We start from the raw sequence: 15884 nt of genomic DNA on the forward strand, positions 1-15884 counted from the left end.
AGATGCAGTGTATTACTCATGTTCTTCATCTGATTGGCGTCATTGTATAGTGACAGCAGTGTTCCTTCCTTAGGTACACCTTGACATTTTCACTGTGTTATTTTAGGTGGATAACCTTACTGCAGATACTGACATGTTTTTTTCCTCTTTTCCCCCTCCTTCTCTCTGACTTAATCCCTCTGTGTTGACTTCTATTCTGTATCACATTGGGCAGCCAAGGTGGGGGGATAACAAGAGTTTATGAGATAAGGCTATTTACATTGGACCAGTATTAACTTTGTGGGGCTGAGAAACTGGTGTCGAGGGAAGATTAGTAAACACAGCTCAGATAGCAGCAGCTTGTGGCTCCCAGGAGAAATTAGAGACTACTGTTCCCATGAAAGAGAAAATAGCCTTGGGAAAAAAAAGAAGTCAGAATGCGGTGAGATCTTAATAAGAATGGCCCATTTTAATCACATTCTTCTATATTTTGAATTATATCGGTGATGTCTGGTTGCTATTGGTAATCCTAAATGCTATGTTTTAATGAACAAGTCAGTCTTGCAGCATGATGACCTTGTAAAGAAGAATGTGTCTGCATGTAAAGTGTATCTCGTTTTCTGAAAGGTAGATTCATCAGCTTGAAAAGTTATGGGTCTGCTGCAATATCCATTATAGTGTATCAGGGTGGCCTTAAGGGAAAAATCCATTACAGACTTGAACAAGCTTATGGCAATGTATCTTGCTTTCTTTGTTCACCTTGTTAGGTGTTGAACTCTTCTAATTCTTATAAGCAACACATCAAACATGTGGAACATGATGTCCAGGTATCTCCAGCGTCACTACAATGAAGATTGAAAGCAGTACTTCTTCAGCATCGAGAAATGCACTCAAGAAGAGGCAGAGATAACAGTGACAACAGCTTAGTGCAGCCACAGCTTGCATGTACATGCTTCTCTCGCTGATAGTTTGCAAAATACAACATCATCTTCAATATCTTGTTGTAATTTTAACCACAGGACAGACTAACAGCATTTGTCTGCAATTTTGACTGGAATAAACTGAATAATCTGTCTCTAGCACTCTCTACCAACATGCATGCAGCAGCGAGAACTCCTTTTGTCCCAAGTCAGGTTAATACCCCTTTTTTTTTTTTTTTTTTTTTTTTTTACCAAAGAGCTCCAGGTACTAAGGAGCCACAGGACCAAAAATCAGGAACTAAACAGCAATTTTTGGCATTCCTGTTTGCGTTTTCACTGTATCTGAAGGACAATGCAACTAGACTGCTGACATTTCAGTCAGAGATTGAGGTGTGTTATGCTAGTAGCAGCTCATGCCCTGATAGCCTAGAGCAGAGATGAGGAGCAGGCTACAGAGGTCTGGTAAACTCACTTTTTTCTTACTCCACACCCACAGATTTTTTTTTCATTTTCAAACTTGTAGTGTTCAGCCCCAATGACAATGCTAATATGCTGATTTATCATACTTCACACAAACCTTGCTCAGTTGTCCACCTCAGCACCCATACAAACAGTGTCTCTTGGATGTGCAGAAATTAGGGCTTTAGTTTCCAGCTGAGTCATACAGAAATCTCTGACAGCACTAAAATAGAGTGTTGAAATATGCTACTGCTTTTTTCCCCTCACCATGTGTTGCATGCTAATCTTGCAAAGTTCCGTCTCTGCTTATCTTTTTTTGTAAATGTCTCTGGTGCTGTCCAGTGGCACGCATACAGTGAAAGTAACTTAAAAATAGGCTCTGCTGGAAGCTAGAATCCAGCGCCATCTGTGTATTTGTACATCACATTGCAAGAAGCTGCAAAATCAATCGATTGGTTATTTTATTAGCTGCTAGCACAATAAATCCTTAAATAAATACCCACAGATGTTCTGAATGGACTCTAATGTTGGATGGGACCTCAGGTCTAAGGAAGGTTAGGGCTTACATAAAGCATGGCTTGGAGCATTGTCTTGGGGTCAGAGCCTGGTCATTCGGCACATACTGTAGCAGCAGGCCCAATGTAATGACCTTAACAGAGCTAATTCATACACTAGAACACAGACAGTCCCCCATCTGTATCTCCAGCATCCTCTACCAGCCGGCTATGGAGGACAATATCATATCTTCTGGCCTTTACTATCCGTCACCTCTCGCCCCTGCTTGGCCCCAGGCGCGCACTGTAGAGCAGCTGCACATGAGTGCGCGTGTGTCATTGACAGCGACCCGAGAATTATCTGCGTCTGTGAAAGGATGAGGCTGAGCGAGGAGACAGATAGATCTGCTGTAGGAGACGTGTTGTTATCAGAGCTGACCAGCCATTCTCACTGCTTTAATACCATATTACATCGCCCTCCTCCACCTTTCCCTTCTAGCAGTCTGCTTTCACCATGTACAGTATACCTGTATTGTATATCATTCCATTTAAAAGGTCTCCATTTATTGTAGATTCAAAATTCAGTTAGTTTTGCTCTTATATCTGCATTTTGAGACAGATAATATACTTTATAGCTTGTAAATTTGCTGCTCGAAAATGGTTGCTATAGATATCCTGCAGATACTTTATTTTATTTTAGGAGAAGAAGGCAAGTGCTGTATAAGTCTATTTGTATTGTGTTAAACAATATAAATACATGGAATTGCTAAGATGGTTGCAGTACAATGTGGTACAGATATCCAATATTTTGATAGTTGGAACCTCTGCAAATGATTTGAGCAAAATATCTAATTGACATTTTTCTGACCAATATTGCGATTTAAATTGTGTTTATTTTCTAGAAATTAAACTACAGGCATGTATTTGTGATTTATTTAGTATTAAAGTTTAGTATTTAGTATGGACGACGCGTCTCTACTTCCTCCCACTGTACAAAAATTAAGCCAAAACATCCCGGATACGGGAGCTGCCATCTTACGCTGGTGATGTAATTTGGAGCCACAGTCTGTGCAGTAGTGATCAGGGTTGGAGTCGCAGTATCGAGGTCCCGCCCATACACCCGGCCGACTCAACTGTGAGCCGGCCTCAGCTGATGTGAAACCTCCTTTTTATAGCATCAAATAATTAATTAGAACTTATCAGAAAAATTAACACTTGAACACACAACAGCTTGATAAGAACTACCTAAAATGACAGAAACCATCTTTATGAAAAATGTATTTGACGTGTACTTTGAGTTTTTAGCTTGGCTCATGTCCCATCTGCTAACATTGAGGGGGCGGGGTTTATGACCTATACTGCAGTCAGCCACCAGGGAGCGATCAAGATGTTTTGGCTTCACTTTTGGGGAGCCATCATGTCGTCCATCTTTCTATACAGTCTATGCTTGGAACGGGAGGGTGATGCAAGCGTTATTCAAATGGTTGCAAACTGCAATTTCACTGCTAGATGCCACTAAATCCTACACACTGGACCTTTAAAACAATGACATGAGGTGTTGAAAAGTTTAACTGAGAGATTACGACAACTCACCACCGGCTGTCTGTCATTTACACACGACAACTGCCAAGAGAACTGCAAGCTAAGACGAGAGGCGATCACCAAGATCATTTCTGTTAAAAAAAGACTCAAAAAATGAGTAAGGACCTGAAAGGGCGAGCAGATATATGGAGCTTGAAGTCACAGTTGAGTTAATCTTAATAAAAAGTCATGTAATGGCTTAAGCAATTTATCAGCTTTTACGGGAAAGCTTGGCTTCAAGGCTAAAACTGTGCGATGATGAATGAAATTAAAGATGAGATAAAGTGGTCTGTTGTTTATTTTCAGGGATGGTATTGCATCTTTTGTTCATGAAGAGAGGAGGAACCTTTTAACAGAGAGCTATATTTATCATTTACCTTGGGTTACGGAGGACAATAGTTCCCTTGAAGAAAGTTGTGTCCGGTTATGTGCTGTTGAAGAGTCTGCAGGGTTTTGTTCCAGCTAAACGTTCCAATAGCTGATTTCCCTAATTAACACACCTTCAGTCAGAGAGGGAGGAACTAATTAGTGAAATCAGCAGTGGTAGTATTGTAGTATGAAAACCTGCAGTCTTCACTGGCTCAGGACCTGACACCAGTGGCTCACAGGGATAATTGCTTATGACTCATTACTTCAAGGCAAAGGAGATCATATATATTGATCACCGATGTATTATTATTTAAAGCATCTCACAGATGCCCGTTACTACACAGAAGCTTTATAACAAATTAATTGAATTGTTATTGAGGGATGTGAGCATCAGCTCCCTTTATGCCTTCTCAACAAGGTAAAGAGGAATCATTAATGTGAATGATAGAGACACATTTGGGAATGACTTCCATATCAGACATTGTGCCGGTATACTCTGCGACCAGTTCTTTTGTTCTCTGTGCTTTGCTCACCCACACACAGACACCCAGGTGATAGGTAGGTATGGTAATGCAGCCCCCTTTTGGCTGTAGTTTCCGTCTAATTAGTGTCGCTTTAGAGGGACAGCTAGAGGGCTTTTATGTGTAAGGTTGCCGGTTTAACAACATAATTGAGGCTCAGGAAGCACACTTGGGATCGTATCCAAATAGACTTACTAGGTGAATCACCCTAACTCTGGTGAAATGAAGTGGCCGGTCACTTGAAGCATAATGGTTCAGCTCATGAAAAAGGCTATGTAGGTGACAACTGCAATTAAGCTGGACCATCTTTGCTGCATACATTGGGAATTTTGGATTTTGCTCACACATAATTGGCCCTATTTGATAGACTCAAGTAGCTAGAGGTTTATTGTTTATCTTGCTCTTTAAACTATTCAGCACAGTTTGTAGGGGAATGAATAGCAAGCTGAACTGGAGGGTTATAACATTAGCATGTGTGAGTAGTGTAGCTTTTCTCATAACTCTCCAATATAAGTTATTACAATTCTTTGTATTTCTTTGAACAATAAAATGTTTTGTCTTTAGATTTGGAAAATTCACAGCCCTTTGTTTATTAAATCTTTGTAAAACCCTTTGGATAAAATCTAACAAGAGTCTCCAGCCATGCTAGCAGCTCTGTGAGGCTGTACGTACAGTAGGCACAGCGGTGCTTGGAGCAAAATGCTAACATCACAATGACAATGTTAATATGCTAATGTTTAGCAGGTATAATTTTTACCATAAATTTAGCATGTTAGCATGCTCATATTAGTAGCACTAAACACAAAGGACAGTTGAGGCTGATGGGAATGTCATTGGTTTTGCAGGTATTTAGTCACAAACCAAAGTATTGGGCAAATTAAAATTTTGCACTGATGGTGGTGCTGGATCAAAGGTCAGGGGATCACATTACAATTCATCCTGAGGGGGACATAAACGTCTTTGCCAAATCAAATTTAATGCTTCCAACAGTTGTTGAGTCATGTGGGGGTGGCGAAGAGTCAGAGGATCACCAATGTCTTGAGGATTCATCCTCTGGGGGAACATGAAAGCCTGTTCAAAATTTCATGGTAATCCATCCAGTAGTTGTCGAGACATTAAACTAAAAACCAAAAGTGTTAGCCTCATGGTGGCGCTAGAGGAAATGTCTGTGGATCACCAAAGTCAGTAAGCTTTATCCTCTGAGGTCCATGAATGTCTGTGCCAATCCATCCAATAGATATTTCAGTCTTGACTAAAGTGGTGGACTAACGACCAACCGGCAGACCAACATTGCCATCCATAGAGCCATGCCCCTCATGTGGCTATAAAGTATGATGGTTAATTTAAGAACACGATTGTGTTTTCATTGTTCCTGACAAAATTACCTTTTGGAAAGTTATAGGTGGGGTATGCGATTCTGGAGAAATCCAACACCATGACAAATACCACGATATAGAGCGAACAACGACTCAGCAAGTCATAATATAACTAATGTTAGCTTGGTTGTGGGTTAGCAAACTGCCCTTACAGTTGCTGCTGCGAAGCTAACAGCCAGAGGATGAGACGGTTTCCCAGAGCAGCAAACCAGCTCCAGACAGCGATACTCACAGCTCTCCTGCTACTATAGCTAACATCACAACAACAGCAGATCTTGGCAAACTAGAAAGTAAGCTGAATGTCTGTGGGCAAGTCATTTAACGTTACCTGACACGCAAATCATGGCTGGAACAGTGTTGTGTGGCTCGGTCCGAGCCACTTTGTTTATTTCCCATTTACAGAGCCAGGGCTGTGTACAAACACAGTACTGTGGGGAGATATTTGCTGAATTTGAGAAAAAGACGTGTAATGGATTAAAATCGTATATCCCACCTTTAGGCCTAAGGATTCAACCAACAACAGAGATATGCTAGTGTAAGACTCTACAGTTAATTACATTTTCATTGAAATAAGTTGTCCTATACAAACAAATAAATGCATAAAGATGCACACAAACAAAAGGTTTTGCATGTACTAAAACACAAGATCCATTTAGATGTGTGCAGAAGATCCAATCACAATTTCAGGGTGTGTTGACTTCTAAACTGTCACCATTACGGACTATTAATAATAAATATTTCTTATAGCTTCTAATGTGTGTAGAGCTAAAATTGAGTTAGTGTCAGTTCAGAGCACAGAGCTTTGGACACAGGGATGCTTGCAAAACTGTCCAGAATTTGATATCACTTAATCCAACTTAGGCTCTCTGTTACTTTCTTGGTAAGCAAAAGATTAACAGACTTAAAGCATCTTTGTGAATTAAATTTGAACACTTGAATTAACTTTTCTAACATTTCTACTCCTGCCCGCTGGCTTTGAACGTGTTCTTCAAATATTTGAAGTTTTCTTTCTTCTTTGATATCCTCTTTTCTGCTAATCACACATTCCTTCTTTGGTGATCTTAAGATTGGAATGAGCTTTGTATGTGTGCCTGGTGTGGATAGTTTTAGTATGTGTATTTGGATATTTCAACTTCTGTGCACTCCTCTATTCCTCTGTGCCCTCACTTTGCTCCAGCTCTCTCTGAATGTTCACAGATCACAGGCTTGTGGGCTTTGGCAAGTTGTGTGAAACCAGAACAGAAAGATTCCAAGTATTTCTTAAAATTCTGTTTGTATATACATATAGGTCTGCATTTAGCTTTGTCAATACACATGAAATAAAAATGGCGGCGAAAATGTGCAGAAAAGTACAGGTTCTGCGTTTGGATCCACAACAACTCATTCATGACCCATTCTGGGCTACAGTGGTTTGAGCGTCTTTGATCTTTTGTGAGTACTTGAACTCAGGCAGATGAGATGTCAGAACAAGATGTATGCAGATTTGTTACTTTGATAACGTTTCATTAATTTAAAACATTTTCACATTTTTGACAACTCTCATGGCTCATCCTTGCTGAAAGCCGAACAGTTAAGGATGGTAGCCGCAATATTCACTTATTTTCATAGTATCAACCATTTTTTTTTGCAATTAATCATGACCTAAACAACTTAGAATAAAAATGTGCATTGATTGATTACTACTTTATCTTGAAAACAGTTTTCCCCCAAACATCAGCAATCCTTGATCCATGTAGTAGCTCATTTCATTTATATGCTTGATGCATTTCGTGCCTAGGAAATAAACTGCGCTGTTAGTATACAGTTTTTGTGTGAACAATATAACAAACACTGGACTCAGAAGGTAGTTACTTCGTGGTCACGTGTGACTCAGTGGCCACAAGGTCGTTATCACTGCTGGTTTCGGGTCCAAGGAAATAATTAATGCAGGATCAAGCTGTGTAATCAAGTATTGGTCAGACTTTGGTGATGTTACTGACAATGTATTGTTGTTGAGTCATTTTAATGTGTTACATTGTCTTTGGGCTGTATCTAAAATATTTTGACTTATTTTCTATGGTTTTATCAGTCTCTACAGCACTTTTGAATTGATTTTTGTATGAGATTGTGCCCCATAAATAAATGTCACCTTTTGCATGCAGCTCTGCAATTAAAGATTAGTTATAGGGTGCTTATCAATAAATAAAGGTTTAATAAAAACAAATTACCAAATTTCCCAACTAATAAGTTAAGCTTTACACATAGCAGAATAGACAGCTGCCAGGGCTTTGTTTACACTCCTTGGAATTATGATTATATTGGATGGTTCACCATTTACATTCAATGTCACAATTAGTGCCAATGCAGGATATAGTTTGCCGTTAATGTAGCGTGATGAGACTGTACTAAAGTGATGGTGGATGGACATATAACATGTTCGATTCAGATGTCAGGGATTGGGATTCCAGACCCAAATTAATGTTGACTTTCAGTGATGTTGCTAGGTATGTGTCCTGTGTCTCTGATGCGTTAAAATCCGAAAGGACGCAGTAAACTCACTGTTGATGTGTCCAGGGGACCATATTTTTTCCCTGATAATGCTACATTGTGAACAACAAATCTGAAATCCTAGAAGTAAACAAAAGAAACCTTGCTGTCAAAAAACCTGTTTCTTAACGTCTGCGCATATGCTGTATCTCTCTCCAGCACCAAACGGGAAGCAACAAACCGGGTAGTTACTTTGGTAGCAACCGAAAAAACTCCTGTCTCACACACACACATAATAGATGTTAATAGATTTAATTCTGCGTGTATCTGACCCACCAACCAGCATATATTTTAGTGAGGAATCTTGATTTTTGAAATGTTCACCTCTCATTCCCATGATCTTCTCCCACTAAAATAGCACAGCTAAACGACGGAGGCGACAAATACAAAATGTGAAGTACGGAAATACATTTTATCTTTATGGATTATATTGATGCCAAATTGACAAGAAGACTGTCGACATATGACTGCTTTTATCTTGTTTCTAGAGTTAGTGTTTTTGCAAACACGTAAGGAATTGTTAATATGTCATATTTCTTAAAGGGAGTTTGGTGTAATATTTCCCCGGAGTGTGCATGGAGCTTCACTTTAATTCAAACTGCTAATATTGTATGTAGCCAGTATTTTTTAATGTTTTGCCACCACTACAGAAACAGTAGGTAACTGCTCAAGTATGATAAGGTTGTCTGACGTTGACTGCGGCTAGTTATTTGTTTGATTTAATGGTTTACAGTTTAATAATGTGTGTTTGTATTGATGAAGGTGGCTGATCAGGCTAATTATCAGCTAATTGTACTGGGTTTCTAATGACAGTATGCAGTAAATGGTTGCCCTTTGTGTGCGTGTTTTTAACTACTTTCCTAATTAAAGATGATGTGCTTGATGGTGTTATGACTCCTGATGAAACTTGAAAACTCAGCATTCTCGTTGCCCTTTAGCTTCCCTTTTTAACATTTATTCACCCAATAAAAAGCTAATATTTCTCTGTATAATGTGACCTTCTCTTCAGCTGCTGTGTGTATGCAGTGTATTTACAGATTTGGGATTTTATTTATAATAATATTTATATAAATATTTATATAATATTTATTTATTTGTTTTATTTTCAGATACATTTTCAACATACATTAATAACCATAATTATAACCATATAACATCAAACACAGGTTTAACACTACAATTTGACAAAAAACACAAATCTTATTGGGGACCCACTCAAATGACCACCTGTGGGTCCCGGGGACTCACTACATTGAAAACCTATCAACATCATCGGACTTTTTTAAATACTTAACCATGTTTCTCTAACCATACAGTTAGTTTTAAGTTGCAAAATTAAAAGATATAAATAACAAATTGTCTGCATCAGGACTGGTTTAGTGCACATACTAGACTTTCGCTGACAATGATGAAATGGTGGCATAAACAAAATGGAAACACCCCTGTGGTGCAGAAAGAAAAGAAAGCAGAGTACATCAGCTGCAAGAATTATAAGGGGGTACATACCTATGTAGATGCTTTATCATCAGATACAGCGAGCCTCCACAGAAAATTCTACTTAGAACAATGCTAATTTTAATGTCACCTATGTCAAAGCGCAGTAGTTCTTTAATGAAAAAAGTGACTTGAGTCATCCCGGTTTATTAAAATTCTAGAGAGAAACAAGCCCTTATAACACTAAACTCATTTTGCTATGGGATCAGGGCACTGACTGGGCACTTATTATTGCCAACTTGCTGACTTGCTGTTTGAATGGCATTATTCTCCAGCATATGCTTTATTTTCATTGTTAGGTTGACTGCTTTCCTAAGGGGAAATTAAGTGTTGTAGTGTTCTCCTGTGGAAATGTGAAGTAACCAACATCTGCTTATAGATACGGTGCCCTGTGTCCCTCGGGGACTAATTCATACTTCAGAGGTCCCACTGGGGAAACTGGTTGTGGATTCACAAAATGCACACAAAGCATCTATATAACCATGGAGCCTCTTTAAATCTCACAACCATAATGCATCTGATAACAATTCTGTCTTAAAAAATATTTATAATAATACTAAGTTTTGGAGATGGATGTATCATTTAGACTGAAACTGCATGCTTTAAGTATCCTTACCATAATTGGGGGAAAAAGAGCTTGATAATGACAAAGATAAACATCCCTTGCAAATGGCATGAGCAGAATTTGTATGCAGCCATTGATCCTCTGCTGTGAGACTTAATGATTTCAGTGTATTTTCTCTCAGACATAGTGGGTGGCAATCCAGTTGCCAGGAGGGGTTCTGAGTGTAGGTTATTTCATCTCCATTTGTTGGAATAACATTGATTTGAGATGTAGGATCCTCTTGAGATGACATCTGGTTGGGGAATCATGAAGTGCCAAGAGGGTCCTTCAGGAAATAAAGGAGTGGGGACAAAACATTTTATTCCTCTTCCTCATGTTCCTTCATAATCTCTCATCCATTCCTGCCATTCTCATTCACATACTTCCTCTCAGGTGCAATTTAATTCAGCAGTGTTACCATAATAACTCTTGTCGTGCACAACACTCTGTCAGTAATTGATATGTAGGCACTGCTTCTGGGTGGAGCCATTTGCATTAAATCGTGTTAACTGATATGATAATGAATGTGAAAGGCCTGATGCAAGCAGAATGACTAACTGGAGATGGATGGTTATTTGAATTATACACAATAAGTAATATATTATATCAGGTCTCAGGGGTCCACGGCTCTGTCTGCATTCATTGCCTGTCTTTTAGTGGGATCAGCTCGGCTGCCTGTACATAAATAGTCTGGATCACATCTGGCATCTCCTTCTTTATCTTCCTGCAATCCTCATTCTCCTTACTATTCTTAATATGTGATGAGGAGGGAGCTAGCCATATGTGGAAATATGTAGATGTTAGAATTGAGACTAAATCAAACATGCTCTGAGATGTGTTAGGGGGGTGATAATTTTAGGCATTAATGTAACCGAGGTGTCTGAAAATGATCTAAGTGATGTCTTTTAGGTCTTTGTCTCGCTCGCATGTGCCAATCTGTTTAGTATGCTGTCAATCTCTGTGCTCTTAACCAAACTGCCGACAATTAGCTTCTCAGGCTTCACCAAACTTTATTATTCTCCATTAAAGTTATTACTTTATGAAGGGACACCACCGAAGACTAAAACAAAGATGAATTAGCTGCAGTGAAGTCATTGACTTTTCAAAATTTAGATACGTTTTTGTTCAAAACATCCTCATTCTCAAATCATTATAAGTATTCCAATGGTTGATTTCGGCAGCCTCTGAAATGAGATATATTCGTTTTGAGCAGTGCCTTGTGTGCTTTTATGGCATCTGTAGGATTACTACACTGGGTTTCTCTTTAACAGGCCCAGTCATTACTGTTTTTACTGCCTCCATCAAATCTTTTCTGCACCTCCTACCTTCAGAAATATCGACTGCAATTACGGAGTGTGAATGACATAAAACAGCGACTGTCTTTTGCGATCTGTCTTTGGCTGCAGATGCCTGCGCTAGCCACAGCTTGAAGCCTAACAATTGCTCTGAGAAAAAAAAAAAAGTCTTATAGAATATTTGTAGCATAACAAAAAACATCAGAGACGCTGGCGAGGTAGCTCGATTGTGGCATCATGGTTCCAGCTTTCTCTGTGTTGTTTGTAATCGCAGTGAAGAGCATGTCCCTCCGAGGAACACTCCCAGGTTGTTACAGCTAATGACTGCTGGGGGTTCTCCACTAGGAGCTGTCTGACAGCATTTGCTCAGATATTAATATCAGACGATGGGAACGAGGACAATGGCACGTGCTGTAAATTGGTGCCGCGCAAACGCAACACATGCATGAATAAACTTGGCACGAGCACTCGGATGCACACCATTATGCATTCATACAGTATGCTGACTTATGTTTTGCATATACAGTAATTGATTTAGGCCACAATGCTCGGAGAATTAGCCTTGCCTCTGTGTCTGTTTATATGAGTTTTGAGGCAGTGTCATAAAGTGAAATCTGGAAGCTCTGTATCAGTTTTATTGTGACAGTACAATTATGAAGTTCCAGCTCCCACTGCTATGTAGGCTGCTTCCTTGTCACCTTGCTAAGGGCCATGCTCTCTAAAGGGAGCAATAGAAAAAGCCATAATCATAACTTCAGTGGAAACTCATATTCTTTTATATGCTTTGCTTGTAATGTTTTTCATTGCAGAGAAAACAGGGAATTTCAGAATCCAACTTGTGGGAAACATAACGTTTCAAAGTCTTTCTCATGAACATGATTCCTGTAGGGAGGCGAAGCCGCTCTTCTCATCCTCTGATGTGTTCTCTTTGAGGTGGCAGGGACAGTCTGTGATACTCAGCTGGATGCCCCATACATGGCTGCAAAACGCTCCCACAAACAGCTGTGGGATTTGCACATCGCTTACCCTAATTTATTTGAGGCCTCTTTGGGAGTAGAGGAGTCATCCCAACCCAGGATCACATGCACCTATTTTTACACACACACAGACTCACACACATTTTCCATTTCATCGAGTCTCAGGCTGTCCTCAAACTGCACATTTGCGCTTGTATCTCTGCTCTTCCACAGCTTATCTTGCACTCATTTGCTCACTGTCTACTCCCTGCTCCTTTTTTTTTCAGATTATTCCATCCCTGCCTAGCACTTTTTATTTCACACCCAGTAGAATGATATTGAGAATGAGATGACATGGCAGTTCTGTTCCTAAGCTCTGGCTGGTGCATTATAAATGCCTACTCACACAGACGTGCTGCAACAGACCTCGAGTGCGAGACTAAGATCTCGGCTGCAATTCTCCAGAGAGGCAAGCTGTCTGTGGCAGGGCAGGAGCAGCTGAACACCAGCTACCTGTGCTCATCGCTGTAGGCATGTATGCCTCTGGGTGTGAGGGCGTCATATTTTTTCTTTTACTCAAATGTCTGCTAGTATGTCAGTCTCAAGACGCTCCATCTGCAGTACGCTACAATATGTACCTATTCAGCTGAACTTCTGGTGCTCTGCAGTCAGACAATCCCTCACTTAATTTACTTAAGTCTTACTGTCTCTTCTCATAATCCTGTCCTCTCTTACCCTGTGTCAAGAAAAGTTCTTAAAAAAAACACACAAAGCCAATCCAAGCCATCCAGAATCCAGCCAATTAGAGACTAATCTAACGATGCACAACAATTTCCGCAATGCACTGGCCTATCTTATTTAATTGAATTAGAAGAGGAGCAAAATAAAGTAGATATTACATCCACATTTCTCAGGGCTTGATTACAGAAAGCACAGACTGTTCAAAATTCCAGTGGCTGGGTCAGAGTCGTGCTATTTCCTGCTGCGATTAGAGGACCAGATAACCAAGATTTATTAGCCAAACATCCCGACAATTAATTAGGAAGCGGGGCTCGACTAATCTTGTTTCCACGGGCTTTAGCGGGTCGAACCTGCTTACACTACCGAGAGGAGCAGAAGAACACTTCAAAGACGAGGCAAATAAGGAAAGGCTTAAATCAGCTCCCACATATAAGCACAAGTGTTTTGGTACAGTATAATTACTGTGTCTATTGCCTGTGTTTGTGAGTGCATGTGTACGGGTATGTGTATATACAGTGTGCGTTAGAATAACACCCTGCAGGACATATTATTAATGTGTATATATGTGTATATGGATGGACACAAGGCTGGTTGTTTACAGTGGCAGGATCCAGCTGTAAATCCTCCGTCTTAAGCATGAAGGTTTAGCCCACTCCCCAGTTCAAAGGCTCGTCTCTAATGCTGCAGATTTTCGGGTTTGTCCTTATTTTTTTCCCCCTTCCTTGCGGCTCTGCTCGGCTTCATTTCATGGAGACCTCGCGCCCTGGGAGGCTTGGCAGGTCATAGCACCACACATAAATGTACAGTCTGCTCTCTTTGTTCCGGGCGCGCTTGGCATTTGGTCTCATAAGACCTCCGGTTCTTTAAACGCAACACACACCAGCAAGCAGATGGCTGAGAAGCTTTGTTTTGGTCATTAGTAAGCCATCTACTTTGGGACTTGTGCTAATTTTTTTTTTTTTACAAACTTAAGCAAAAGCCTAGCAGAACTGAGCTGAAGGATCACTGGTAAGCACAGTATGTGGAGAGATTGGACTGAATATCATTCAGAGTCTGTGGTGGAATCACGACAGAGAGCAGTTTAACTGAGGGATATCTGTCAGGGCTGTGTTATTGTATAGTCATAGCTTATTATGCACTGAATGGAAGAAAAGTGATACCTGAGCATATGGTGCAAAACCCTTAAGGAAATATGAATCTACTGTCCTTATGACACACAAAAGTTGATGGGCAAATCACAGGCATGAGTGACAAATCTCTGCCTCACTCCACTCTCTTAAAATAAGCACATTAAGCTTTTAGAAAACGTGTGTCTCCATGACATAAGTGGGCACATTCTCAGCGCTGGCTCTGTCATATACATTAATTGTAAAATAGACTAGTATCAGATTGAACCACCTAGTCATTCTTCCTCCACCTGCTGTCTAAATATGAATAATCCTTTGGTTAATGTTAGACTCTACCTCACAGAGAGACTGGAGTGAATAAATTATGCATTTTGAATAAACAGTTCAACTCTGCTGTTCTCATATGACATTTTATATTTTAATTTCATCCCCCACATGTGTTGCACAATTGGAAGGTTTGAATGAAGATGAGATTTCTATGCATGAAAAGATAACAATAAAAGTGATGTCTACGTGACATTTGCAAAATTATACGCATATTGCGACATGATGCGATGGTGAAATACTGTATCTTACAGCATATAAACTCTTCTCTTATACACTCAGAATGAATGTACTGCGTGAAATGATATAGCAGATAGTTTGATCATTGTCATGGAGAAGTCCTGGAAATGTCCTTGTGGCGAGGAAGTCTCCAGACATGCTGAGAAAATCTAAACAGGGAACAACTCTTTGGTCCACAGTGGACTGTGGTCGTACTGTGCAGCCTCCAGGTGTGCATAAGAGTCATGGTGTGAAAGCAAAGAAGCATATATGTGTGAGCATATACTTAAAAAATGCTAAGCAAACCTCCTCTGGATAAAAAGTGGTTAAAAACAAACTCTTTGAGCACCAGGTAGATCTCTGCATGTGCACCTGTTCAAACCTGCAAAACTAAGGTCTTCATGGCTTAACAAAGTTATTTCTGAGCACTATACTTATTGGCTGCGTATAGTGTAGAGTCAGCCAGTGGATCCTTCAGTCTCTGTCCATCTGGCTCTATTGTTGATTGCAGACAGACTGGCTGATGAGCGCAGCCTGGATGTAGAGGCAGAAATAGGGCCCTGAGCTCGCAAGAGCTCCCTTAGGCTGGGTCTTGGCAGGGCTTTTCAGAGCTGCTCTCTCGCAAACCCTCTGAAAGCGAGCACAGCAGTCTCCACAGTTGTCTAATGGCCATGCTGCTGCTCCTCAGAGTTTGGCAGTTGACAGTTTCTGATCCTTTTTAAGCAAGAGATAAAGCCCTGGCAGACAACGAGGAGAAGTAGAGTCTGAGTCGTCCGTAGAGATTTAAAAACTAGGAGAGTTTGGCAAAAAAAAAAAATGTTTTTGTGTGTTGTGATTTATTGATTATTTTAAAGTGAGCTTTGCAAAAACTACAGTGCCTTTCCAGAAATGCTAGAGAT

General features: G+C 40.1%; 1 protein-coding gene across 8 annotated transcripts in view; it reads left to right on the forward strand.

The window, feature by feature from the left end:
• ptprub (protein tyrosine phosphatase receptor type Ub) overlaps nt 1-15884 on the forward strand; it is a 151538-nt gene that overhangs the window by 44635 nt on the left and 91019 nt on the right. The window lies entirely within an intron of this gene.

The sequence above is a fragment of the Siniperca chuatsi genome, linkage group LG9 (assembly GCF_020085105.1).
Source record: "Siniperca chuatsi isolate FFG_IHB_CAS linkage group LG9, ASM2008510v1, whole genome shotgun sequence".
Lineage (NCBI taxonomy): Eukaryota > Metazoa > Chordata > Actinopteri > Centrarchiformes > Sinipercidae > Siniperca > Siniperca chuatsi.